We start from the raw sequence: 26,669 nt of genomic DNA, 5'->3' as shown, positions 1-26,669 counted from the left end.
TTAATAGAGCCAAAAGAGCAGTGATATGTAATATTTAAACGTGTAGGGCATTTTCCCACAAATGTCGAAGAATTTAGATCATCTTACTGAATAAATAAACAGAATCCTGAGTTCATTTTTAAAGGAAATATCGAACTTCATTGTTTATGAGAAGTGTATTTTAAGAACTAAATTGATACTAGATTCTGCCCACTGAATCTTTAGAATATTAATTACTTAGTTTTAAAATAAGAATATATGTTTAAATCAATCAATATAAAATGTAGAAGTTTCCCATTATTCTTAGATTAGCATGGGTATATTATAAAGGAGAAGATTAAAAGAGATACTACAGCAGAAATGTTTCTCCTAAAAACAAAAATAATTAAACTATATTCCTGTCTTCAATAAGCAGCTATTGCAACCATGAATTGCAACACAACTGTGTAGGTATTAAAGCAATCTCCATACTTCTGAATGGGAAATAAAGGAAAATAAGAATACTAAAACATCCTAATGGATACCATTAGATCTTCACATCACAGAGACACAATCTTGCTCTTTGTTAGTAAAACTTTAGTTTTTTAGAAGACAAAATTATAATATTCAAGTTTGTTAAAAGAAAAATCATTGTGAAGGATTTCTAATCTCTTTAGGACTTACAAGATGTGTTGAAAGGGAACCTAAGCCCTTTACAATTGTTAAAAGGACATAATAGATTCTACAGCAAGAGTCTTGAAGTCTTCATGCTTTATTTTTTGATGAATCATGATTCAGCTTGATTCAATCCTTATAAGCTTGGAGTAAATTTCATTTTTGGGAGGCGGGACATTGCTGAAAGTTCTCTAAAACACATGCCAATGTGTCCCTTAATGTGAAAGGACTTTGGTCCTTCCTACTATTAACCCAAGGAAAAGCCTGGAAGTACAAATTTTTCATTAAAATACAGTCATAATGTAAAGACCCTCAGGAAAGGAAAATGAAATCTGAGCAAACATTTATGATCAAAGTTACTAGAAGCCCTTCCCACCACCACTTCTTCTAGAGTTGTTACATTTCGTAGGTAGGGGGTTCATTTCTACACCTCTGATTTCTGAGAGCATAGAATGCCTGGACTTAGCAAATGCTCAATACCTATTTGATGTATAAAATCTAGAGCGTATGTCTACACACAGGTAGATTTCTCTGTTTCAGCTAATGTGACTACTTAGTCAAGTAAGGCTGACATGTACTTTATGTCCTTTCCAGGTGAGTTCACTAGCCAGGGTGGTTTAAATTATTTCTTCAAGGAGATGCCAACTTAGGAAATGATAGCAGGAACAACTCAATAATACCTTATCGCCACATTTGGCTATGGAAACCTATGATGGCTAAAGTGTTCTTCTTGCTGAAGACATATTATTCTGAAAGTGCGCACACCTTGGTTTTAAATTAGGAGATGCTGAAGCTTCATTTCAAACTATAGTGCTTTCTACCTTACAGGTAAGTCACAAAAATAACCAGCAGTTGAAGTAAGGTAATTAGAAGCATACTGCATTTCTTATACTCATGGACCTATGGAACCATATAGAGTAATTTTTCATCCCTTCTGTATGGTGGCAAGTTGACAGCAACTTCTAAAGCAATGGCAATTTCTTTAAACACAGGCCCATACAAAAAATATCCTACCCCTGAGATTTGGCATGGCTGAGTCACTTGCATACCCAAGGCAGTATGTTCAGAAATATGATTTCCCAATAAGGCAAGGAAGTATTTGAACTCAGAAATCTACATAAAACCCATCTATATGTCTTTTTCCTATAGAAGAATAAAGTTTAGTACACAGATACCCCTATACGTGTTTTGGCCTCTTTTCTTTATAGTAGATTTGTAATTTTGTAGGGGTGAAGAAAAGAAATATTGAACAAAATGTTCTTTAACATTTTTACAAGGGTCATATATAGCCTAGTAGTTGGATTACTTAGAAAAATAAAAAAACTGGTAATACAAAATAGAAAATGATACACTACAAGTATTTTTATTGTGAATTGTTAGAGGTTGGCAAGAGGTAGCTTGACAGAAACTTTACCTTTTTATTGAGTGTTTTATCACAGGTTAGATAGATAGAGCTTTCATAGACATAGTCTTTTGCATTTAAATACAAGACTTATAGTTATCAGAATGATTAAGGTCATTTTAATAATACAAAAAAATCTATTTGATACACCAAATTTGGTTTCTCTGAATGTTATAAAGTTTTTTTATAATTTTTTTATTACCAATCAAATTTGTTATATTTTTTAAAATTTTGCAAAGTATAGAATAAATTTAAATCAACTTTTCATAACATATACTTGTGAGGCTTAGACATCTGATAGTATCATTTCTTGTTTCAGAAGCAATATAAGAAAATTATGAAATGGGGATTTTCAAGTCAAATTTTTCAGGTATTTCCAGTGATCATTTATAAAATGTAGATCTGCATGGACCAATGCTCAGTTTCCCCTTTGAGATAGATGGTTCTGGTTCAGCAGAAGTTAATTGGAAAGTTTAAAGGGGGAGATGTTTCAAAGTATTTGCAAAAAAAAACTGGGAAAAAAGGAAATGTTAAGTTATTCAATAAATTAGTACAAACTTTCACTATGGACACCTTTGAGCAGCTAACAAAGGGAACTATGTCCCACCCAGTCACCTTCTGAGTACCTCAGCCATGTGCTGTAAGTTTCAGGTGTGGAGTGTGGTGGTCCGAGGACTTCAGCGCTCACCTGGTTCCCCATCGTGCCTTGTGTCTTCTGCAATACCTCCCGTCAGTGTCAGTGTGTGACGTCCTCAACTCCTGTTCTAATGGTCTTGAAAAGCCATTTATGGATTGAAAAGTTATGCCATTTCTAGAATAGGTTTGGCACTTTAATTAACTTCAACTTAAATAGTGGCTCTGTGATCATGTTTGATGGTTAAAGGGAATCAAAACAGCATTGTTTTATGATTAGGTCGCTGCTTTTAATGCTGTTACTGATTACTTGAAAAACATGTTTTTGTCATATACATGTGTTTGGAGAAAAAAATGTTTGCCGTTACATGGTATTGTGTTTCACATAATACAAGTTTAATTCCAATATAAACCTGGATAAGTCCCTTAGTGTGGCCAACTACAGCATTTATTTTCTGGCAATTTAAATTATTTGTTTTTGGAGGAAATATTTACTACTTAAAACTTTGAAAGCACTCACTAAGACGTGAGGCAGATTTTTATCAAATGAGCCTGCGTAGGAGAAGGAGAGGAGGGAAAAGGGAAGAAGAGGAGGAGAGGGAAAAGAGTGTAAGTGGGCAGAAATGATTTAATCTCAGGAACAAGCATGGTTTCAGGCTGAGAAAAGGGATGGGTCCTATTTTCTTGGAAGGATTGACTTCTTTGTTCTTACTGACCCCTCGGGCCTGTAACACAAAGGCAGCCAGGAAGACTGAGAGTGGAGGCTGCTCTGACCTCAGATGTCCCCTGCTGCTTGTTGCTATAAGGGAGGCAGGGAGGCAAGGAGACCACATGGGCAAACCTACAACTCCCTAACCCCTGTCTCCGCCCACTTCAGGATTTTGTTTCTTACTGCTATAATCTAAGGGATCCAATTCTCAATGTTTCTATTCTGAAAAATGTACAAAATATATGTTATCTATAACTTGAGAATCCTTCTTTTGCAGTATTTATAGTATTATAATTTAAAGGTTGCTCAAACTTTCTGATTGACTTAATGAATCATTTCCTGCTGGCCAGTGGAAGAAGGTTTAAGGGCCGCAGCTTGAGGATGAGCAAAGACGTGGGGAGTCTGTCCATCAAGAAAGTTCCAAGAGCAGAAAGAGCCAAAGACCTGGGGCTAAGGACAGGGACAGGGCCGGACATACGAAGAAAAGAATTCAAACTAGACCACTATCATGGAGTGAAAACCCGACAAAATATAGTAAAACTTTTTTTGCTTAAAGTCGTTATATGCAATCAATCTCTTGATTGATTGGACCAATCTTCCTCTGCCTCCTTTTGCAAACAAAGCTCAGGGGGCCCATTTCACACAAGACATCTTGTTTTCTAAACTTGGAGTTCTAGCGTACTTTCTAATAATTTCGTGAGATATGTTTTCTTTATCAAAAACCAAGATTTTTTTAAAAGTTGACAATTCATCATCTCATCTTTCACTTATAAAGAACTTCCCTTTCTAAATGAAGTACTGGCAGCCTTTAAAACCTAATAAACTAATGTTCCAGTAAAGCAAAAGGCCTTTTCCATCTTTCTCTGAAGAGCAGGTACAATTTTGATGAAATACATTAACTGAATAGCATTATATTACACAGAAAGCTACTGAGGAAATTTTAGAAATGCATAAATAGAGCCTAACTAGGAAGAATGGTGACTCCTTCACTCTAGTTTAAAAAAAAAACAAGGTTTTGATTATAAGATTTAAAATTACACCACACAATTTTTCTGATGTTTTTAAGACATATATCGCATTATTTAAATAACATGCTTTATTTTGAAATTTGAAATTATTTAATAAAATTTTATTAAAAGATTTATGCACAGAATTTTTAAAGTGTACTTCCTTGTGTGTATCAGGGATCCAAAAAGCTCTTATGCGAGAAGGAAAGTTGTTTTTCAAGATAATTAATTTTGGAGTTTACTTGTAGTATTTTTACATTTAGATAAGTTGCATATTATCATGAAATCAGCAAAGTACCCAGATGGAGTTGTATTTGAACATTTTTTAGCATAGAGTACTGTGACTTTTTCCAATGGACTCCAATTATAGAAACACCTGTGCTATATAAATTTGTGCTGACCCACTGTGAAATTATGTTGTGTTCAATAGGCCTTAAAATTTCTCATTTCTCACCTGTGGGTGAAGTGTTCTACTTTCTATCTTCTTTAGCATTACATACTTTTATTGATTAAGATAAACCACATGAAGCTATTTAAAACACTTTGTATTATTTATCTCACAATGTACATCTTTATTTAAATATTTTCTGTCATATTAAACTTACTAACTGCATATTTTAGATCTAATATAAAATCATACCGACAATCCTAAATAGGCAACTATTTCCAGTTTTTATAGGACTAGAAATTACAAGGCTTTATTTTGAGATAGTTTAAGGTAAAATGTCAGATTTCAAAATGCTTCAGTGTTTTTTGATTCACAATTCTATTTGAGAGAACAAGATATATATGGTGTCAAACAAAGTAACGAACCAAGCCAAGGTGAAAACAGCACAAAGGCTAGGTACAAAATAATCCATTATCTTGATATTTTATCTTCAATGTGAAAATACTGACCATTATTACATTTGGGAGTATGATGATGATAAACTGAGTTTTTATCCTGATATTTGGAGCTGAGTTCTTAGAGCCAAAATTTTTACATGGCCTAAGAATGAAATATTGAAGTTCTCCTAATTAAAATTTAAAAATATTTTCTTCCATTCTAATACAAAAACCTATGTCAGGGATATGAATAGCAGAATTGTAATTAGAAAATAAGATGCAGAATTTTAATAGGTGGACAAATGCACTGAGTGCATGTGTACCTCAAATCTCTGCTGCATGCCCTCGTCTTTAACCTTTAATCACTTCCAGAAGCACATTCAATTGGCTCTAGTTTCCTATGTCAAGTAAAAGAGCATTCTTGAGAAATAAATTGTTGATTGAAAGGAGGTTTCCTGCTCAGATTAGATTTAGAAATGGAATAATGAATGATTTTTCTTAGTGATTTTTCTTTTTTTTTTTTTTTTTTTTTTTTTTTTTTTTTTTTTTGCAAGTTAAAAACAATAGTTTCATATTTTTTTCCCCCACCCCCCCTTTCCCGAGTCAGCACCTTCAAGTGTTACCACTCCCCAAACGGTGCGCAATGCACTCATTGTGTAGGCATACCCCCATCCCCTCCCCCACCCCCCACCTCAGTCTGATGTCCAATTGGTGTCGTTCCCAGGTTTGTATTTAGGTGATGATCAAGGAAACCAATTTTCTGGTGAGTACATGTGATGCTTGTTTTTCCATTCTTGGGATACTTCACTTAATATAATGGGTTCCAACTCTCTCCAGGAGAACCATAGAGATGTTGTATCTTCATCATTCCTTATAGCTGAGTAGTATTCCATGGTATACATATACCACAGTTTACTAATCCAATCATGTATTGATGGGCATTTGGGTTGTTTCCACATCTTTGCTATTGTGAATTGTGCTGCTATAAACATTTGGGTACACGTGCCTTTGTTACAGAATGACCTTTTTTCCTTTGGGTATATGCCCAGTAATGGGATTGCTGGGTCAAATGGCAGGTCTACTTGAATCTGTTTAAGATACCTCCATAATGCTTTCCACAGAGGTTGCACTAGTTTGCAGTCCCACCAGCAGTGTATTAGTGTTCCTGTCTCTCCACACCCACGCCAACATGTGTTGTTTTGGGTTTTTTTGATAAAGGCCATTCTCACTGGGGTTAAGTGATATCTCATTGTGGTTTTGATTTGCATTTCCCTGATGATTAGAGATGTGGAACACTTTTTCATATGTTTGTTAGCCATTTTTATATCTTCTTTTGAAAAATTTCTATTCATGTCCTTTGCCCACTTTTTGATAGGGTTGCTTGATTTTTTCTTGCTGATTTTCCTGAGTTCTAAAGACCAGTGGAACACAACAGAAAATCCAAATATAGAACCATCCTCATATAGTCACCTAATTTTCGACAAAGCGGGAAAGAATATACTCTGGGGACAAGAATCCCTATTCAACAAATGGTGCTGGGAGAATTGGTTAGCCACTTGTAGAAGACTGAAACAGGACCCACAGCTTTCACCTCTCACAAAAATCAAATCACGGTGGATAACAGACTTAAACCTTAGGCGTGATACAATCAGAATCCTAGAAGAAAATGTAGGAAAGACTCTTACAGACATTGGCCTAGGCAAAGAATTTATGAAGAAGACCCCCAAGGCAATCACAGCAGCAACAAAAATAAATGAATGGGACATGATTAAATTAAAAAGCTTCTGCACAGCCAAAGAAACAGTCCAGAGAATAAACAGACCACCTACAGAATGGGAAAAAATTTTTGCATACTACACATCAGATAAAGGACTGATAACAAGAATCTATTTAGTGATTTTTCTGACCTCATTTTATAATTATTTTCTCTAAATTGGAATTATTTCTGAGTCTTCTGCACCTGCAAATAGGAAACCATATGCTGCACTCTGCTAGCTTGTGCGGACCATGTGCAGCTACTTGTTACGATGAGCATAAATCAATGTGAAACTCATAGACTATAACTTATATTCAATTTATTACTATAGACACATTTATTGGGATAGAATTTTTACAGTCTCATAATATTCTGAGAAGCTCACCATAAACTATTAACGAGAGAGGAACACTATTAATAATGAACATCCCAGAGCAGTTATTTTCAGAAAGTTTTTGACCCTGAGAATGAAATTAGTTAAGATGGGTTTGAGATAATAAACATACACCCTTAATCTGATAAAACACCTGAAAAGAAATGTATCAACCGGATATCATTCTCTCAGAAACATAAATTGCATTAAGAATTTTGTAAAGTATGAACGAAGGCTTTTAAATATTGATACCTTAGTATTATATTATAAAATATTTATTCTCATTCCCATTTTGAACATGTTGAACAATTCCTAATCTCCTGCCACCGTGATAGAGTAGTTTGATGTTTTAAAAATCATCCTATAGACAAAATTTTATTAATTCTTATTATCTAATTTAGGTCATTTAGTTTAAATGATTTTTTAAGTATAAACTTTTAATTGGTATTTTTTTCAGTGTTTTTTTTTTAATATTGTCCACATCAGTTAAGTGTATTATCACTGAAGTATCACATGGTACTGCAACCTTAATAAAAGTGACTTAATTAACTTGTCAGGCTTTATCAAGTGCTGAGTAAATAGATAAGCCCCATTTCAGTGCTTTTTTTTCCTTTTCATTTTACTTATTCTGATTCTGGCTGCCTAAATTACACTCATCTTTATAGACCTTTCATTGATCTATTACCAGAGAACCCTTTCCTCATGTAAGAACTGTGTCGGTGTGGGTGGCGTGGGTATGCCCACACACATGCCTTTGTGAAATAGAATATTATGGACTTGTAAGATTTCTCTTCTGCAACAACACATTAATATTAGGTCAAACCATATGAAATTGCCAGTATTTGAGTGTTTTCACTTACAAAGAATATATGATTTGTGGTTTATGTTGCTGCTGATTTATCCTCATGTTTGTTTATGAGTGAGCAAGAGAAAAAAAAAATCTTACTATGACTTCCCATAGTCAAAACAATCCATCTGATCACTGATATCTGGCCCAGCACAAGCCATTCGGAAAAAATACCAACATTTCAAATTGTAGTAAGGGTGGCAAAATGTTTTTGATATATACTGAAACACCAATAAAATTATAAAATTAGAATCTGTATTTAGTTCTCAAAGATAAACGACAGTGTATGTACTTGTTTTTCTTTCTTTAAATGCAAATGATTTGTGAATCTACCACTTTCTAAGAAAAAACATCTAAAGTAGAAAATGGAGATTCCCTTTTGCATGTCCAACGCTAGCTCCTTTTCACTTGAAGCATATATTAGCCAGGTGTTCCTTCCCCTGAGTTTATACAGGTAGACATACACATACCTGCACACATACATACACACATTTCACAAAAATAGGATCAGGACAAGAATGTGCTTAAACGACTTCTTTGGTCATTATTGAGAGAGACTCCCTAGGTGCGGTGGCTCATACCTGTAATCCTAGCACTCTGGGAGGCCGAGGCAGGAGCATCACTCGAGTTCAGAAGTTCGAGACCAGCCTGAGCAAGAGCAAGACCCCATCTCTAGAAAAAAAAATTTAGCAGGGAGTGGAGGCACGTGCCTGTAGTCCCAGCCACTAGGAAGGCTGAGGCAGGACGATCGCTTGAACCCAGGAGGTTGAGGTTGCAGTGAGCTATGATGACACCACTGCATTCTAGCCGGGAAGACAGAGAGAGACCTTGTTTCAAAAAGAAAAAAAGAGAGAGAGAGAGACTTCCTAACTTAAGTAAAACTGTCAGGTACGACTAATATTATAATTGGAGAGAAGCAGCAGGAAACGAGGACAGAGATATGGGGACTCAAGAAATACTTCACACTTTATAATGACAAACTAGCACCCAAGGAGATGGGGGAAGCTCATTCAGGACTTTTCCAGACCTTTTACCATCTCTCACTGGAGCTTTCCCAAGCCCAGTTGGTTGAAATACCTTATACATTAGTTTCCTATTGCTGCTGTAACAAATGACCTCAAACTTAGTGGCAGAAAACAACACATATTTATCTTCTTATGGTTCTAGACGTCAGAAGTCCAAAAAGTTTCTCACTGAGCTGAAATCAGGGTATCGGCAGAGCTGCATTCCTGCTGGAGGATCTGAAGGGAAAATCTATTTCCCTGTGTTTTCCAGCTTTCCCATGTCCCTTGGCTCTCTGCCCCTCTGCCACTGGAAAGCCCACAGCACAGCGTCTTCAAATCTCTCTCTAATGGACTCTCTGCTTCCCTCTTCCACTGCTAAGGATGCTTGTGATTACACTGGGCCCACCCAGGTTATCCAGGATAATAATCAGCCTCAAGGCCAGCTGCTTAGCAACCTAATTCCACAGGCAACCTTACATTCCCATTACTGTGCAAGCTAACGTATCCACAGATCTGGGCTTTAGGATGTGGATGTCTTGGGGACCATTATGCTGCCTACCACACCTCCTATACAGAGCTAGGTAGGGTCACACAAAGGCTTGAAACTGTTACATGATTACTTGTTTGCTGTGTGTAGGGGTCTCTTAAAACTTCAAATCATGTGATTCTTCTGCTCAGAATACTCCAAATAGTTTCCAATTTCTCTCTGAGGCTATAACAAATTCCTAAAAATGGCCCCCAGAGCTCTGAAGGATTTGTCCCTCAGTTAATACTGTCCCCTTACCTCCTAGCCCTCTGCCCCTTCCTTCTACTGCTCTGGCCACACTAGACTCCTAGTTGTTTCTCAACACACCAAGCACCTTCTTGCCACAGGGCCTTTGCATTTCTGTCTCCTCTGCCTGAACCACACCTTCCCCTAATGCTCATGCACCCACCTCATTGAAGCCTTTACTCAAATTCAAGCTTCTCTAGGAGGCTCTCCCAGCCAGCCACCCTAACAAACATGGCAGTAGCCTTGTCCTCATTCGGCGTCTTGAATTACTGTTTTTATCATAAACACTCATCATCAACTCACATTTTACTCAATTTACCTTCTTCAAGATCTATCTTCACCCACTAGGATGTTACTTCCATCAGGACAGGATTCTTGCCTCTGTTGTTTCTAGCTATATCTGCAACACCTTGAATAATAGTGCTCAATAAGTATATGCCTAATTAACGTACTGTGGCATATGTGCTCTTTGACATCCTTCAGCATGTTTAAGTCCCATATATACGTATGAAAATCTCCATAATCCCTGCATATTAAAATCTATATCTAACCATTTATGTACTGTAAATAATGTGCCAAATGTTCAACATTCAACAATTTTATTCAACAAGTGATTACTGAGAACTACTATGTCAGGCCCTGTGTTTTACCTCAGTTAGCCTAATAGTTTTAAATTGATGCACTGTGGCATATGCACATGCTAAATTTAACTATTGTTTGGAAAATGTTTGTATTACAAGCGAGCATGTGTGCATGCAAGCATGCGAGATTGTGTTGGTTTCTATCAAAGGTTTATTTTTTTATTGTGTGGGTTGTGCAAACTTTAAAAGACACTGCCATAGAATCAGGGCAAGTATGTGGCAGTATGAAAGAGTGGAGAGAAAACAATGCAATGGCCTTGAACAGGAGCAGAGTTTCCATAGAGAAGACAGTGGTAAATGAAAGAGGATTATCAATTTTTAAATTCAGTAAAATTATCTATTATGGCAAGATCATATTTTAATGTGCAAACATAATACCCTCTTCTAATTAGTAACTAAAATGAGATGACCTTACTGTTATAACTTATGATAAAACTGTGATCATATAGGCATGGAAAACATTAGTACTGTTTGATCATATATGAACCATCAATTTTTAAAAATAATTGTCAATAAAACCAATCTTTAAGCTTTTATTATTGTGGTTTCTATAACAATATTCATAGAATAATTTTTTTTTTGATACAAAACTTGAGTCTTCAAAGGATCGTAGATTGGCAATGTATAAATTCATTCACTCTGTCAAATCCAGGCAAGCATACCTGTAAAATATCCCAACATCAAATCAAATAGTATTTTGTGGCTCTAATAAACCAAAATAAAGGAGGTATTGATGTACAGATATAATCATACTATAACTGGAATATACCCAATTGTCCTTTGAATGTGGAAGAAGTATTCTCTAATACACAAATTTGACTGATGTACTGTCAAATCGTTGTGGAGTGCAGCTTTTATTTCACTATATTGTTTGTAGAATTCACAGTATTTTTGATAAATAATGCAACTATCTATTTCCATTATATTCTCAGTTGTGTCATTTTCTGTCTTACATTCAGGGCAGAAATGTATTTTGAGGTAGTTTGTCCTTGTTGAGTTGAATTGCTAATGAAATCACTAACAACATAAAGATGTGAGATTAAAGCCCAGCACAGTCAATCAGCGATGGACTGTGTCCACTCTTACAGACATAGCATCTTACAGCCTGAGCTCCCAGCCTCCACCAGACAGAAAGAGGCTGGTTCCCTCTAGGAACTTCAATGTAATGGGAGGAAAAGCAGACAATAAATTGAAAACTTAACCAATAAACTTGACAATTTAAAGTATGATAAATGCTACCCGTGAAGAAGATAAAACAGAATCAAATGGTAGAGTGTGTCTGGAGCTGCTTGGGCTAGGGTAATGAAGCACTCTTGCCCCTCTGGCAAAATGGGACATTTGAGCTAAAATTCAGAAGCAGATTTTGTCCACTACCTATGTTATTAGAATGAAGAGGTAACACATGGTGAGTGGACATACAGAAATCTATCACAACCAATGAAATGGCGTGGGGTAATAGAGGAACAGAGCCCCCTAAGGTAGCTGAAAGTGTTTTACTTAGATGCTGCAAATTCAACATGAATATTGCATATATGCTCATATTTTATTGCTCTCTCTTCAGACCTCCAAAGCACTTTGTACCTCTGCATGAACAACAGGGTAAGTCACTATTGAGCAAGTTTGATTTGATTATATTTCTGCTTCTGCCACTAGAATCGAGCTCCTAGAGGGCAGGGAGCAACAAGCCATCAGTTCTCCACAACATTTTACAATGTCTGTGCTCCTCACTCAAAGGTACTATTAGGGAACACTTTCTATTAAATGTTGAAATGTTGACAATCACAAGTCTTTTTCATTTTTAATTGGAAAACTATTTGATTCTTTTAGAGGATTTGAAATGGCTGGGTTCTAGACACAGAATCTGTTTTATGTTAACCAGGCTTAATGGAACATGATAGGAGAGTGAATTAGAAAAAAATAACACGTTAGATAAATGATCATAAATATCTCTTGCTTTGGAGAATAAGGGATCTTGTATTCTCGGGAATTTTATGTCTGGTAACTGTGTAGAAAAGCACACATTTCCTTAGCATTTGATGTTCAAAACCAGAAGCAGTTGGAAAATCTGCCACAGACTTTATTTTCTAGATTTCCCATTTGAGTGCACCACAATGGATAAAGGAGGAGCAAACAGTCTGACATGCTATTTATCCAGCTATAAAATTATCATAATTAGAGAAAGTGAGATATTTTGGTATTTAAAAGAGCTTATTAGTTCTTTGAATAATATTTATAAACAAATATTTGCATTTAAAATATATATAATTATATGAAGCATAATCGAAGAAACTAGTTTTAGGGTTGTAAATTAATGGTTATTTATAGTTCCCACCAAATTGAGAAGGATTTTAGATATTAAAAAAGTGTCTGTTTATATATGAGTCATATTCACTCCCATGGGGGGATGAAAGGTATTTAAGGCTTCTCACAGATGTTCCACGATCAATTTATGTAAAGAACTAGTGACATATATATGAACTGTACGGAAGGTGAATGTGTTTTTAAGCCTTAAAAATGAATTGATGGTTCATAGCAGCCAGGGGTGTAGGAGATGTTCTATATTTGCATACAGCACCCAGCTGTGAATCTACAGAACTGATGACTATTTGTCGCTGTTGAATTTAGTATTAGTATGTTAATAAAGACGTTACCCATCACAAATTGATAAAACCCTGATATTAAAACAAACCACAAGTTTAGTAAGGATTTTCAGAATTATATGTTATGGAATGTTCTTGAAATTCTACATCTAATTTTGTTTAAATTATCAGGCTTCACTTTTTGGAGAAGTTTTAGAGTTACAGAAAAATTGAGTAGAAAGTATAGAGAATTCCCATATACCCGTCTCTCCACCCTGCCTGCTGTTCTCCTATTATTCACATCTTGCCTTAAATGTGGCTCATTTGTTACAATTGCTGAGCCAGTATTGATACATTATTATTAACTAAAGTGCATAATTTATATTGGGGCTCACTCTGTGTGTTGTAAAGCAGCAGCCCCCAAACTTTTTGTTACCAGGGACTGATTTCATGGAAGACAATTTTTCCATGGACCAGGGTGAGGGGTGCGGAGAGGGGATGGTTTCAGGATGATTCAAGCCCATTACATTTATTGTGCACTTTATTTCTATTATTATTACATTGTATATATAATGAATTATACAACTCACCATAATGCAGAATCAGTGGGAGCCCTGAGATTGTTTTCCTGCAACTAGACGGTCCCATCTGGGGGTGATGGGAGACAGCGACACCCAAAGTGTGTTGCTTATGTTCAGTCTACTCTATAATCTCATTTTGGTTGCTGTCACTGCAGAAACCCTGCTTCACAAAGATAGGATGTTGGAAATGGAAGCAGGCTTTTCGGTGCTTTTGTGGCAATCTCAGGATATTATGTCTTGACTTTAATTCAGAATGTATGGAGATTCGAAATTGTCTCAAACATACTTTTTTTTTTTTTTTTTTTTTGAGACAGAGTATCGCTTTGTTGCCCAGGCTAGAGTGAGTGCCGTGGCGTCAGCCTAGCTCACAGCAACCTCAAACTCCTGGGCTCAAGCGATCCTACTGCCTCAGCCTCCCGAGTAGCTGGGACTACAGGCATGCGCCAGCATGCCCGGCTAATTTTTTTTTTTCTATATATATTTTAGTTGGCCAGATAATTTCTTTCTATTTTTAGTAGAGACGAGGTCTCGCTCATTGCTCAGGCCGGTCTCGAACTCCTGACCTTGAGCGATCCACCCGCCTCGGCCTCCCAGAGTGCTAGGATTACAGGCGTGAGCCACCGCGCCCGGCCTCAAACATACTTTTAAGGCCGCCATCATTTGCGATCTCAAACAGTTGATCCTCTTCTAGCACAGAGAGAGTCCATTCACTCATCTGGCTTATTCACAAATGGGTTGAGGATCCATTCCTTCCAATTTGGGGGTCTTTCATGGTTGGGAAGTAATGCTCAAATTCTTTTGAAAGCTGAGATAGGTGATCATGCACAAGCTGGGAGAAAGAAGGCCCTGGCTCAGTCTCTTTCAAAATCTCTGCTAATGTTTGAAACATGTCAAAAAAACCCCAGTTTTCTCACATTGCCTCAATAATTCCAGTTTGGCTTTGAATGCAGCCACTTTATCTGTCGACTTGAACACAGTTGCCATTCTCCCCTGAAGTGACAATTTGAGTTCATTGAGCAGGTTGAATATGTCACACAAGTAAGCAAATTTTGCAACCCATTCTATGTCACTGAAATATGCTGCCAGTGATGATTGTTTTTCTAAAAGAAATTTCTGGAGCCTCTCTCGTAACTCAAAAACTCTGGCCAGTGATCTACCTTTAGAAAACCAGCTCACTTCTGTGTAGAAGAGAAGATGTGTGTGTTCTGCATCCATCTCCTCACAGATCTGCACGAATACACGTGAGTTAAGGGCATGTACTTTAATGTGGTTGATGATATTAATCGCATCCTGTAAAACATTGTTTAGTTCAGGTGACATTTTTTGGCTAGCCAGCATTTCTCTATGGATGACACAGTACGTAGACTCACATTCAGAAGCGACCTCCTTGACCTGAGTACTGAAACCAGAAAGCCGTCCAGTCATGGCAGCCTCTCCGTCCATGCATATACCTACACAAAGTGACCAGTTCAGTGTTCCTGATGTGTAGTCATTCAAAAACTTGAATAGTTCTGAAGTTGTGGTGTTGGTTGGCAATAAAAGTGCACATAACATAACTCCATGCACATTCTCCTGAAAAATATGTCTCACAAACACAAGTATTGTTGCCTTGTTATCAACATCCATAGACTCATCAACCTGGATTGCATGCCACAGTGACTCATTAATCCTCTCTAACAATGTGCCTCAGTATCCTCTGCTATTTCATCGATTCTTCAGTTGTGGTGCTAGCCAAAAGAGAAACATGTGCCACCTTTGAACCTCAGCCTCTCCTAAAAGTTCATGGCAAATGCCCTTAGCAGCAGGCAGGATCAACTCTTCACCAACAGTAAAGAGCTTCTTAGTTTTAGCAATTCAAGTAGCCAGTAAGAATGATGCTGTCAGTGCAGACACATTTGATGAAGTGGTGGCCTTGCTTCTGTTTGCTTCTGTTCCTAATGTTCACTTTTTTTTTTTTTTTTCCTTTAAAACCCCCAAAGGCTTGTCTTTTAATGCAGGGTGTTTGGTCTCCATGTGGCAAAGCAGTTTTGAAGGTTTTGTGGCCTTCTTGAATAGCTGGTCACCACATATTATACAAAGCAGCTTGGAGAATGTGAATCATCTGTTGCAATGAACCCATAATCTAAGTAGGACTCTTGGCATTTTCTTTTAAATGCAGCTTTCATTTTGTTGGCAGTTTTAGAATCTTCTGCTCTCATCATTGGGTCTTTCCCCGTTTTCAAAGAAGCTCTCCAGTGACATTTGTTTTTTACTCACTTTTGCGAGGGTTAGCTTGTGGGCTTACCAAAACCATGACGGAGACAAATGTGCAGTGCGAGAAAGAGGCGCAGAAGGAAGTGGTAAATAAAATAATAGGCAGGCCACGTGCAGTCGGATTCTTACTTAAAGCCTGCCACCAGATGCAGCTGTACAACTGAAGTACATCGACTTACTTGCCACTATAGGGCCTGCCACCAGAGGCAGCTTAATTGTCACTTGCCACTCACTGATAAGGTTTTGATATGAGTCTGCAGGCAATTGATTTATTATGGTCTCTGTGCAGTGAAACCTCTCTGCTAATGATAATCTGTATTTGCAGCTGCTCCCCAGCACTAGCATCATCTCTTCAGCCCCACCACAGATCATCAGGCATTAGATTCCCATAAGGAGCATACAACCTAGATCCCTCGCATGCAAAGTTTACAGTAGGATCCATGCTCCCATGAGAATCTAATGCTACAGCTGATCTGACAGGAGGCAGAGCTCAGGCAGTGATGCGAGTGATGGGGAGCAGCTGTAAATACAGATGGTCACTGGCCCACTGCTTACCTCTTGTTGTGCAACCTGGTTCCTAACAGGCCACCTACCGATACCAGTCCACGGCCTGGGGTTTGGGGACTGCAGTTGTAAGGTATTATGAGTTTTCACCAATGCATGATGTTATGTATATATAATCAGTATCATATAGAATAGTTTCACTGTCTTAAAAATTCCCTGTAATCTATCGGTTCATTCTTTCCTCCCCCTCCTCCTCCCTCCATTCTTTCTTCCCCTATACCCCTCACAACTACTGATCTTTTTACAGTCACCCCTTTTTGCCTATTCCAGAAAGTCATACAGTTAGAATCATTCAGACTGGCTTCTTTAATTCAGCGATATGCATTTGAGGTTTCTCCCTATCTTTTTGTGGCTTGATATTTCATTTATTTTTATTGCTGAGTTATATCCTATTGTCCAGGTGTACCACTGGACAATGGGATATCATCTATTTATTTACCCATTCACCTATTGGAGGACATCTTTGCATGCTATTTTTGGCATTTCTGAATAACACTGCTATAAACATTCATGTGCAGGTTTATGTGTGGACATAAATTTTTAACTCATTTGAATATATCAAGGGGTACGATTGCTAGGTGTTATGGTAAGACTATATTTAGCTTTATGAGAAACTTCTAAACTGTCTTCCAATATGACTGCACCATTTTGTATCCCTGTCAGCAATGAAGGAGAGTTCCTATTGCTCCATTGCTCTGCATCCTTGTCAGCAGTTAGTATTGCACCTGCATTAGATTTCAGTATTATAATGGGCATGTGGTGATATCTCATTGTTGTTTTAATTTGCAATTCCCAAATGGCATATGATGTTGAACATGTTTTCATATACTTATTTGCCATTTGTACATCTTTGGCGAGGTGTCTGTTCAGGTCTTTTTCCTATTAAGTTCAGTTGCTTGTTTTCTTATTGTTGAGTTTTTAGAGTTCATTATATTAATATATTTTTCAGAACAGTTATTTATTAGATTATTTCTTTTGAAAATATTTTTCCCAGTCTGTGGCTTATCTTTTTATTTCTTTACTAGTTGCTTTTGTAGAGCGAATTTTTAATATTTAATAAAAATCTAAATTATCATTTTTTTCTTTCATGATTGTGCTCTTTGTGATGTATCTGAAAAGTCATCACCAAACCCAAGGGTACCTAGATCTTCCATGTGATCTTCTACAAAATTGTATAATTTGGCATTTTACATTTAGGTCTATGATCCATTTTGAATTAATTCTTGTCAAAGGTATTAATATAAGGTTTGTGTTTAAACTGAATTTTTTTTGCATCTGTCTTAAAGACAGAGAATGACAGTCCTTTGACTTTGTTCTTTTTCATTACTTTATTGACTATTATGTTTCTTTTGCTTTTTCATATAAAGTTTAGAATCAGTTGGTCAATATCCACAAAATAACTTGCTGGGATTTTGATTTGGATTGTGTTGAATCAATACATCAAATTAAGAACTGACAGCTTAACAATATTGTCTTCTTATCCAAGAACATGGAATATCTCTTCATTTGTTTAGGTCTACTTTGATTTCTTTCATCAGAGTTTTATAGTTTCCCCCATACAGGTCTTGTATGTACTTTGCTACATTTATACCTAAGTATTTCATTTTTTGGTGCCGTTGCAAATGATGTGTCTTAAACTTCAAAACCAATGGTTCATTGCTTGTGTATAGGAAAGCAATTGACTTTTACATGTTAGACATGTATCCTGACACATTTCTATATTTTCTACATAGAAAATTACATTATCTGCAAAGACAGTTTTATTTCTTCTTTCCCAATTTGTATTCCTGTTATTTCTTTTCCATGCCTTATTGCATTAGCTAAGACTTCCAGTATAATGTTGAATAATAGTAATGAGAGAGAACACCCTTCTCTTGTTCCCAATTTTATGGGGAAAGCATCTATTTCTCACAATTAAATGTGAAGTTAGCTGTAGGTTTTAATTTTCTATTTCTTATCAAGTTGGGAAGAAACTAACTATTGGTTTCATTGATTCTCTCTACTGATTTCCTACTTATAATTCCATTGATTTCTGCTTAGGTTAGATTTAATTTGCTCTTATTTTTCTAATTTCCTAAATTAGACTCTTAGATTATTCATTTTTGATCTTTCTTCTTTTCTAATATATGCATTTGATGCTATAGATCTCTTCTAAGCACTGCTATTGTTACATCCCACTCATTTTGATAAGTTATATTTTTATTTTCATTTAGTCCAAAATATTCTTAAATTTCTCTTGAGAATTGTAGGCCAAGCATGGTGGCTCACATCTATAATCCTAGCACTCTGGAGGCCAAGGCAGGAGGATCACTTGAGGTCAGGTTTTCAAGACCAGCCTGAGCAAGAGCGAGACCCCATCTCTACTAAAAATAGAAAAAAATAGCTGGACATGGTGGTGTGCACCTGTAGTCCCAGCTACTCAGGAGGCTGAGACAGGAGGATCACTTGAGGCCAGGAGTTTGAGGTTGCTGTGAGCTAGGCTGATGCTATGGGACTCTAGCCCGGGCACCAGAGCAAGACTGTCTCAAAAAAAAAAAAAAAAAGAAGAAGAAGAATGCTTTGATTGCTGTGTTGCTTAGTAGTACATTGTGTACTCTTCAAATATTTTGGAATTTTCCAACTGTCTTTATATTATTCATTTCAGATTTAATTCCATTGTGGTCTAAGAACATATGTTGTATGACTTCTGTACTTTTAAATGCTTTAAGGTTTGTTTTATGACCATAATATGCTCTATCTTGTTGAATGTTTCATGTGAACTTGAGATGAATGTTTATTCTATTGCTGATGGATGGACTATCCTATAGATGTCAGATAGTGTTGATTGACCGTGCAGTTCAGTTCAACTATATTCTAACTGATTTTATGGATCTGTCAATTACTGATAAAAGAGTATTAAAGTCTCCAACTATTCTGTAATAATAGATTTGTGTATCTCTCCTTGCAATTCTATCAGTTTTTGCCTGAAGGATTTTGATGCTGTCTAGGTAGGTATATACACACATGTTAAAACTTGTTATGTCTTCTTGGAGTTTTGGCCACTTTTTTATTATGTAATCCTCATCTCTGTCCCTGATAACCTTCCTTTCTCTGAAGTGTTTTATCTACAAGAAATATAGCCACTCCAGTTTTCTTTTGATCTTGTTAGCATGGTATATCTTTCTATATTCCTTATCTTTAATCTGTTTTTTCATACATAAAGTGGCTTCCCTATGGACAATATATCATTGGGTTTTATTTTTTTTTATTTCAAAAAATTTAGTAGGTACAAGTGCTTTTTGGTACATGGCTGAATTGATGCTGAAATCTGGGCATTCAGTGTACCTGTCACCAGAATAGTAAACATTGTACCTGATAGGTGGATTTTTATCCCTCAGCCCCTCTCACTCTCTACTTTCTTAGGTTTCAATGTCCATTACACCATTTTATGACCATAGATATCCTTCATTTAGCTCCCACTTACAAGTGAGAACATGTGGTATTTGTTTTTCCATTCCTGAAATACTTCACTTAGGATAATGGTCTCCAGTTTCATCCAAATGGCTGCAAAAGACACTATTTCATTCTTTTCTATGGGTGAATAGTACTTCAGTATGTGTGTATATATACATACACATACACATAAACACACACACATATATGTATATATAAAAAAACATTTTTTTATCCATTCATCAGTTGGTGGACATTTAGGTTGATTTTCTATCTTTGCAATTATGAATTGTGCTGTAATAAACATTCAAGTGCAGTTGTATTTTTTTATAAAATGATTTCTCCTACTCCTGCCTGAAGCAGGGGGTAATTTTTCTTTGATTGTTACACATGGAAATGGTTGGAGCTCCTAGAGGTAAAATTCAGGAATGAGAAAGTTGGGGCCCTCAGGTGGCTGGTACCCCAGGCATTTTAATCTCTCAATCTAGTCTGCTGTCAATCTTCTGCAATTAGCCAATCACCCTTTATAGATTCCTATCAGTTGCTGGCTCCAACACTGCTTCTGCCACTGGTAAGTTGTGATTCTCTGCTTTCTTTCTCTCCAGTCCTCAGAGTGGTGGTTTGCCCTGTGAGCTGTATTTTTTGATAAATCTAAGGTTTTTTTTCTTTTTCACTTTTTCCTTGTGATGCTGGGGACTGATGTCTTTTAGGTTTTTTACGTATCACACTACAAAATGGAAGTCCCTCTTTATCTAATTTTTATTATTATTTATATATTAATGAAACATCATATTATAAATCCCAGAACACAATATCCCTGAAGAACTATAAATCTGTTCTACAATGACATGTACTTTAGCAGAATGAAATGGAAATTTGTGGTAATGATTTTGAAAATTCAAGCAACCCAGCCCTTTATCTATATATGTGTGTATATATCTCCAGATATATATTATAAAGACCTCAGAAGAATAAACTATTTTACATGTCTTTCTTTATGTTAATTTATATAAAAATCAGAGACTAAATCGGTCAGTTTGGACAATCACCAGCACTTGCATATAAAGTAGCCAAGAGGACCACTGGCCTTGATGCTGAATGTGATTGAGTTTGCTCACAGGAGTTAGGTGTCTAAGTGAAAATCTCTCTCCTCTAAGTCACTTTGAGCATTGCCTAGAGCAAAAGAGAAATTGAAGAAGAGAGTCACCAGTCTAGGACATTGAAAAATTTCCCATAGTGGTCGGTTTTTCTTTTTTCTATCTAGTGAGCAACAGGTGGGAAGATCTTTCTCAGCTACCATGGAATTATGAGAAAAATCCTTCTCCACAGCCTGTTCTGTTGCTTCAGAGGATCTGGGAGAGAGAGAGAGGAAAAACTCATTACATGGCAGATCCAGGTAAGTGTATTGGTGTTGCCACTCAAATACAAATGGAGAAACTAAGTCAGACTTACATGAAATATCACTTTAGATGGACTTTTAAAACCTATAGTTTTGTGAACTTTAAAACTGGAGGATATTATGACCAGTCAATGTGTCAGACAGGTATTCATTGGTGCAAACTAAAACTCTTTAGTAGATGCCAAATACTTAATTATTGTATTTCTTTCACTTTGTTCTCCTGTATGAGGAAATAAAAGAAATGATAACAGTAAATAAGAATGACACACAGTTGTTCCCTACAATAGGGAACATATGTTGCTAAACACACAATAAGTGTGTAGCACGTAAAATGTATGAAACCAAAACCAAAGTTTACTTTTGTACAATTAATAAAAAATAATCTGTATAAAAATAAACCCGAATATGGAGAAAAATGAGTTTAACATGGAATCTAGACAGCTGGCTAGGTGAGTGAGTGCAGCTGAAAAATTGCACAATTACATCCCTAATTATGTATGTTTTTATAAAACGCAAGTCACAGGTCAAATGTAAGCATTCATTTTTATTTTGCCAAATGATCATGTCTGGTACAATATGAAAAGCCAAGCTAACTAAGATTAATGCACAATCCTAATTCAGTGTGAGTGGGATTTCCTGCTGGCAATTATGTATTGGTTTAAATGCATTAGAAAGCAAACCTCTATTATTTTTAGCAGATGATCGAATGAATCATATTTGTAAATGCTAATAATCAATGTGAGTTTAATGAAAATCATATCATTAAAATGAAGGGATATGCTCAAACCTAATATTCACCTATTGTTCTTTCTCTGAACCAAGATGGCCATTGCATCAAAACTTTACTCTTGTGACTAGGCTAATAAAAAACAGAGGAAGATTTAATAATAATCCATATTTATCAGATTTGCTGTTCAGTCAGTTTTAACAGCAAGGGTGTGTGAACCATATGAAAAAATAATGAAATGGTGGTGTGGGGTGATGAAGAGAACCTCTGGACAATCTGACGTGGCTTCTTTCTGTCCTTATTTCTGCATTAACCCACTGGGTGACTTTACATTAGCCATTTTAATTTTTCCGTCTGAATCTATGTTTCCTTGCCTTTCAAGTCAGTTAGTTTAACAATTATCTGAGTCTATGAAATTGCTAAGGGACCTAGCTGGGATCCCATCTCCATGACCATGTGTAGACAGGTTAAAGGTGAGTTGAGTTATTCATGGTCGAGTTGAAATGTAATCTCTATTGTGATTTACCAGAAACTCGGGTATTAAGTTGCCATCACTTCCAACTTTGGGTGCTGAATACTTGTTAAAGTCTCAAAAGTTTAGTTCAAAATAGGACTCTTAGTTGAGAGAGTTGAAAGTGATATCTTTTTCAAGTTATGAATAAGTGAATTTTTTACATGTCCCTGACATGCATTAGGTCTAGTTTGGTTTTATAAGACCCACTAAAAATGGAAAGCTGAATTTGCATTGGTGGTACTGTATCCCCATGGTCAACAGAGTTTCATGCACACCAGCAGGGCTATATCTTATAGATGTACAATTCTAAGAGTGTATTCTACAGTAAAAATAAAAATAGTAATCATTGATAGTCATTGACCATTAGCAATGTGTCAAGCACTGTCCCAACTTTCCATGTCATTCACTCAATGCTCCTAACAGCCCTTTGAAATATGATTTTTATTTTCCTCAAGAAGCACAAGAGGCTAACAGAGGAAATAGAGAGGCTAATTAACCTGCCCAAATTATCTAGCTTATAAATTGCAGAACCAGACTTTGACTGTTCTGAAGTCCATGATTCTAGATATTACATTAATATTTCACTATCTCTGAATATGATCTAATTACTCTGGATATCAACATATTTCCTGAAATTATCAGTTGATGTAAACCTCATTCAGGTAGCTATCTATAAGAATACTGGGAAGACATTCTTTTACTAGAGTCTAAATTATAATGACAAAAATGTTATCTGAAATGGATGCAACTTGCACTGTGGAATAGAAACAGTTTCCTAAATAATCAACATAAGGATAATTATATAGATACTAAACTGAAAATTATAGATTTCGCTTTCTTGAAGTTTGTGCATAATCCCCTTTCTGTAAATTGCTGGTGAAAGTCTTATCTACATGCAGCCAAGTGAAATATTCTAGTTCTTGTCCACTTAGAATTCATTGCAACTTTTGGTGGTGTTTCTGCATGATTTGACCAATATATCTGTGTTATAGTAATTACAATTAAAACGGTCAGTTGCTTATATTAGGATCTTTTATAACAATTATGTAGAATCCTACACCTAGCACAGAGCAGGACACTAGTAGACACCCTTGTTTATTAAATAACTGTAGAATCCCTACATTCACTCTCTACAATCGGTCAACGTTCTGGCTTGAAGTACAATCTCCATACAGTATATGCCTGGAGCTCTACTATTCCTTATGTAAATATTGTCAAACTGAAGGGTTCCCTTTTTTTCTTAAACACATTTTGCAAATGTCTGCCATAGTTACCCACTTAATACTCTTCTATCTTTCTTCTATGCGACCTTTCTCTGACTCTACCTTTCCCCGAGCAACTGCGTGGTAATAAGAGAGGCTTTATGTCTTCTGACTTTTTGATAAGAATACAAGCATATCTCATTTTATTGTACTTTGCCTTATTATGCTTTACAGATATTGCATTTTTTTACAAATTGAAGGCATGTGGCAGCCCTGCATCAAGTGAGTCTTTTGGTGCCATTTTTCCAATAGCATGTGTTCACTTCCTGTCTCTGTGTCACGTATTGGTAATTCTCACAGTATTTTTTCACAAACTTTTTCATTATTGTTATATATGTTATGGTGGTCTGTGATCAGTGATCTTTGATGTTACTATTATAATTGTTTGGGGGACCACAAACCATGCCCATATAAGATGGCAAACTTAATTGATAGATGTGTGTTTTCTGACTGCTCCACCAATCAATTGTTCCCTCCCCCACTCCTCAGATTTCCTTGTACCTTGAGACACAACAATATTGAAATTAGGCCAATGAATAATCCTACTATGGCCTTTAAGTGTGGAAGTAAAAGGAAGAGTCACATATCTCTCACTTTAAATCAAAAGCTAGGATGATTAAGTTTAGTGAGGAAGGCATATCAAAAGCCAAGATAACCTGAAAACTAAGCTTCTTGCACCAAACAGTTAGCCAAGTTGTAAATGCAAATGAAAAGTTCTGGAAGGAAATTAAAAGTGCTAATTCAGTGAATACATAAATGATAAGAAAGAAAAACAGCCTTTTTGCTGATATGAAGAAAATTTTAGTGGTTTGGATAGAAGATCAAACCAGTCATAATATTCCCTCAAGCCAAAGCCTAATCAAAAGCAAAGTCCTAACTCTCTTCAATTCCATAAAGGTGGAGAGATGTGAGGAAGCTGCAGAAGAAAAGTTTGAAGCTGTTAAAGGTTGGTTCATGAGGTTTTTAGGAAAGAAGCCATCTCCATAATATAAAAGTGCAAGGTGAAATAGCAAGTGTTAATGCTGAAGCTACAGCAAGTTGTCTAGACATTTGTGCTAAGATAATTGATGAAGGTGGTTATACTAAACAAAAGATCTTCAATGGAGACAAAATAGCCTTCCATTGAGAAAAGATGCCATCCAGGATTTTTAGAGCTAGAGAGGAGAAGTCAATACCTGGCTTCAAAGCTCCAAAGGACAGGCTGACTCCCTTGTTAGGAGACAATGCAGGGTGACTTTTAGTTGAAACCAATATTTATGTGCCATTCTGAAAATCCTAGGACACTTAAGAATTATGCTAAATCTACTCTTCCTATGCTCAGTAAATGGAAAAACAAAGACTGGATGACAGCATATCTGTTTATAGCATGGTTTACTGAATATTTCAAACCCATTGTTAAGACCTACTGCTCAGAAAAAAAGATCCCTTTCAAAATATCACTGCTCATCAGCAATGTATCTAGTCACCCATGAGCTCTGATGGAGATGTGCAAGGAGATGAATGTTGTTTTCATGCCTGCTAACACAACACCCATTCTGCAGCTCATAGATCAAGAAGTAATTTCAATCTTCAGTTTTATTATTTAAGAAGTACATTTAAGAAGTAAGGCTATATCTGCCATAGATAAGTGATTCCTCTGATGGATCTGGGCAAAGTAAACTGGAAACTTTCTGGAAAGGATTCACCATTCTAGATACCATTAAGAACATTTGTGATTCATGGGAGGAGGTCAAAATATCAACATTAACAGGAATCTGGAAGAAGTTGATTCCAATTCTCATGGATGACTTTGAGAGGTTCAAGACTTCAGTGGAGGAAGTAACTGCAGAATGGTGGAAATAGAAAGAGAACTTGAATTAGAAGTGGATCCTGAAGATGTGATTGGATTGATGCAATCTCATGATAAAACTTCAATGGATGAGGAGTTGCTTTTTATGGAAGAGCAAATAAAGAGGTTTCTTGGGATGGAAACTATTCCTTGTGAAGTTGCTGTAAACATTGTTAAAATGACAACTTAGGATTTAGAACATTACGTAAATTAAGTTGATAAAGCAGTGACAGGGTTTGAGAGAATTGACCCTAGCTTGAAAGAAGTTCTACTGTGGGTAAAATGCTAGCAAACAGCATTACATGCTACAGAGAGATCTTTCATGAAAGTAAGAATCAATCAATGTGGCAACTTCATTGTTATCTTATTTTGAGAAATTGCCACAGCCACCCCATAAGTATTTTTATTTAAGGTATTTTAAATATATATATAAATTATTATAATATAAAATATTACATATAAATATAATTAACATATATTGTTATTTTTTAGACATAATACTATTGCACACTTAATAAACTATAGTATGTTATAAACATAAATTTTCTATGCATTGAGAAACCAAAACATTCATGTGACTCACTGTATTGTGATTTTCATTTTATTGCAGTGGTCTAGAACCAAACCCATGATGTCTCTGAGGTATGGCTGTACATTGCTTTATCCAACAAATATTTTATTTGTTACCTACAATAGACTAAGCCCTTCCAAGTGGAGTATGATTTTATACAGATTTCATTACTCAGAAGCAATCTGACTATGCTGTATTTCCTATCTAATATTAATATTTTTCTTTCCTATGGTACTTAACCATTTCGTCCTTGGTATGTGTGAGTTGTTACATACTCATAGAGACCTATTGGTCAATAGAAAATGAGATCTTATTAATTTATTCATTTCAAGTTAACAATGGGTTTTGTGAGAGATT

This window comes from Eulemur rufifrons, chromosome 19 (assembly GCF_041146395.1).
Source record: "Eulemur rufifrons isolate Redbay chromosome 19, OSU_ERuf_1, whole genome shotgun sequence".
NCBI lineage: Eukaryota > Metazoa > Chordata > Mammalia > Primates > Lemuridae > Eulemur > Eulemur rufifrons.
The sequence above is the reverse complement of the archived record's forward strand: the minus strand, read 5'-3'. Positions refer to the sequence as shown.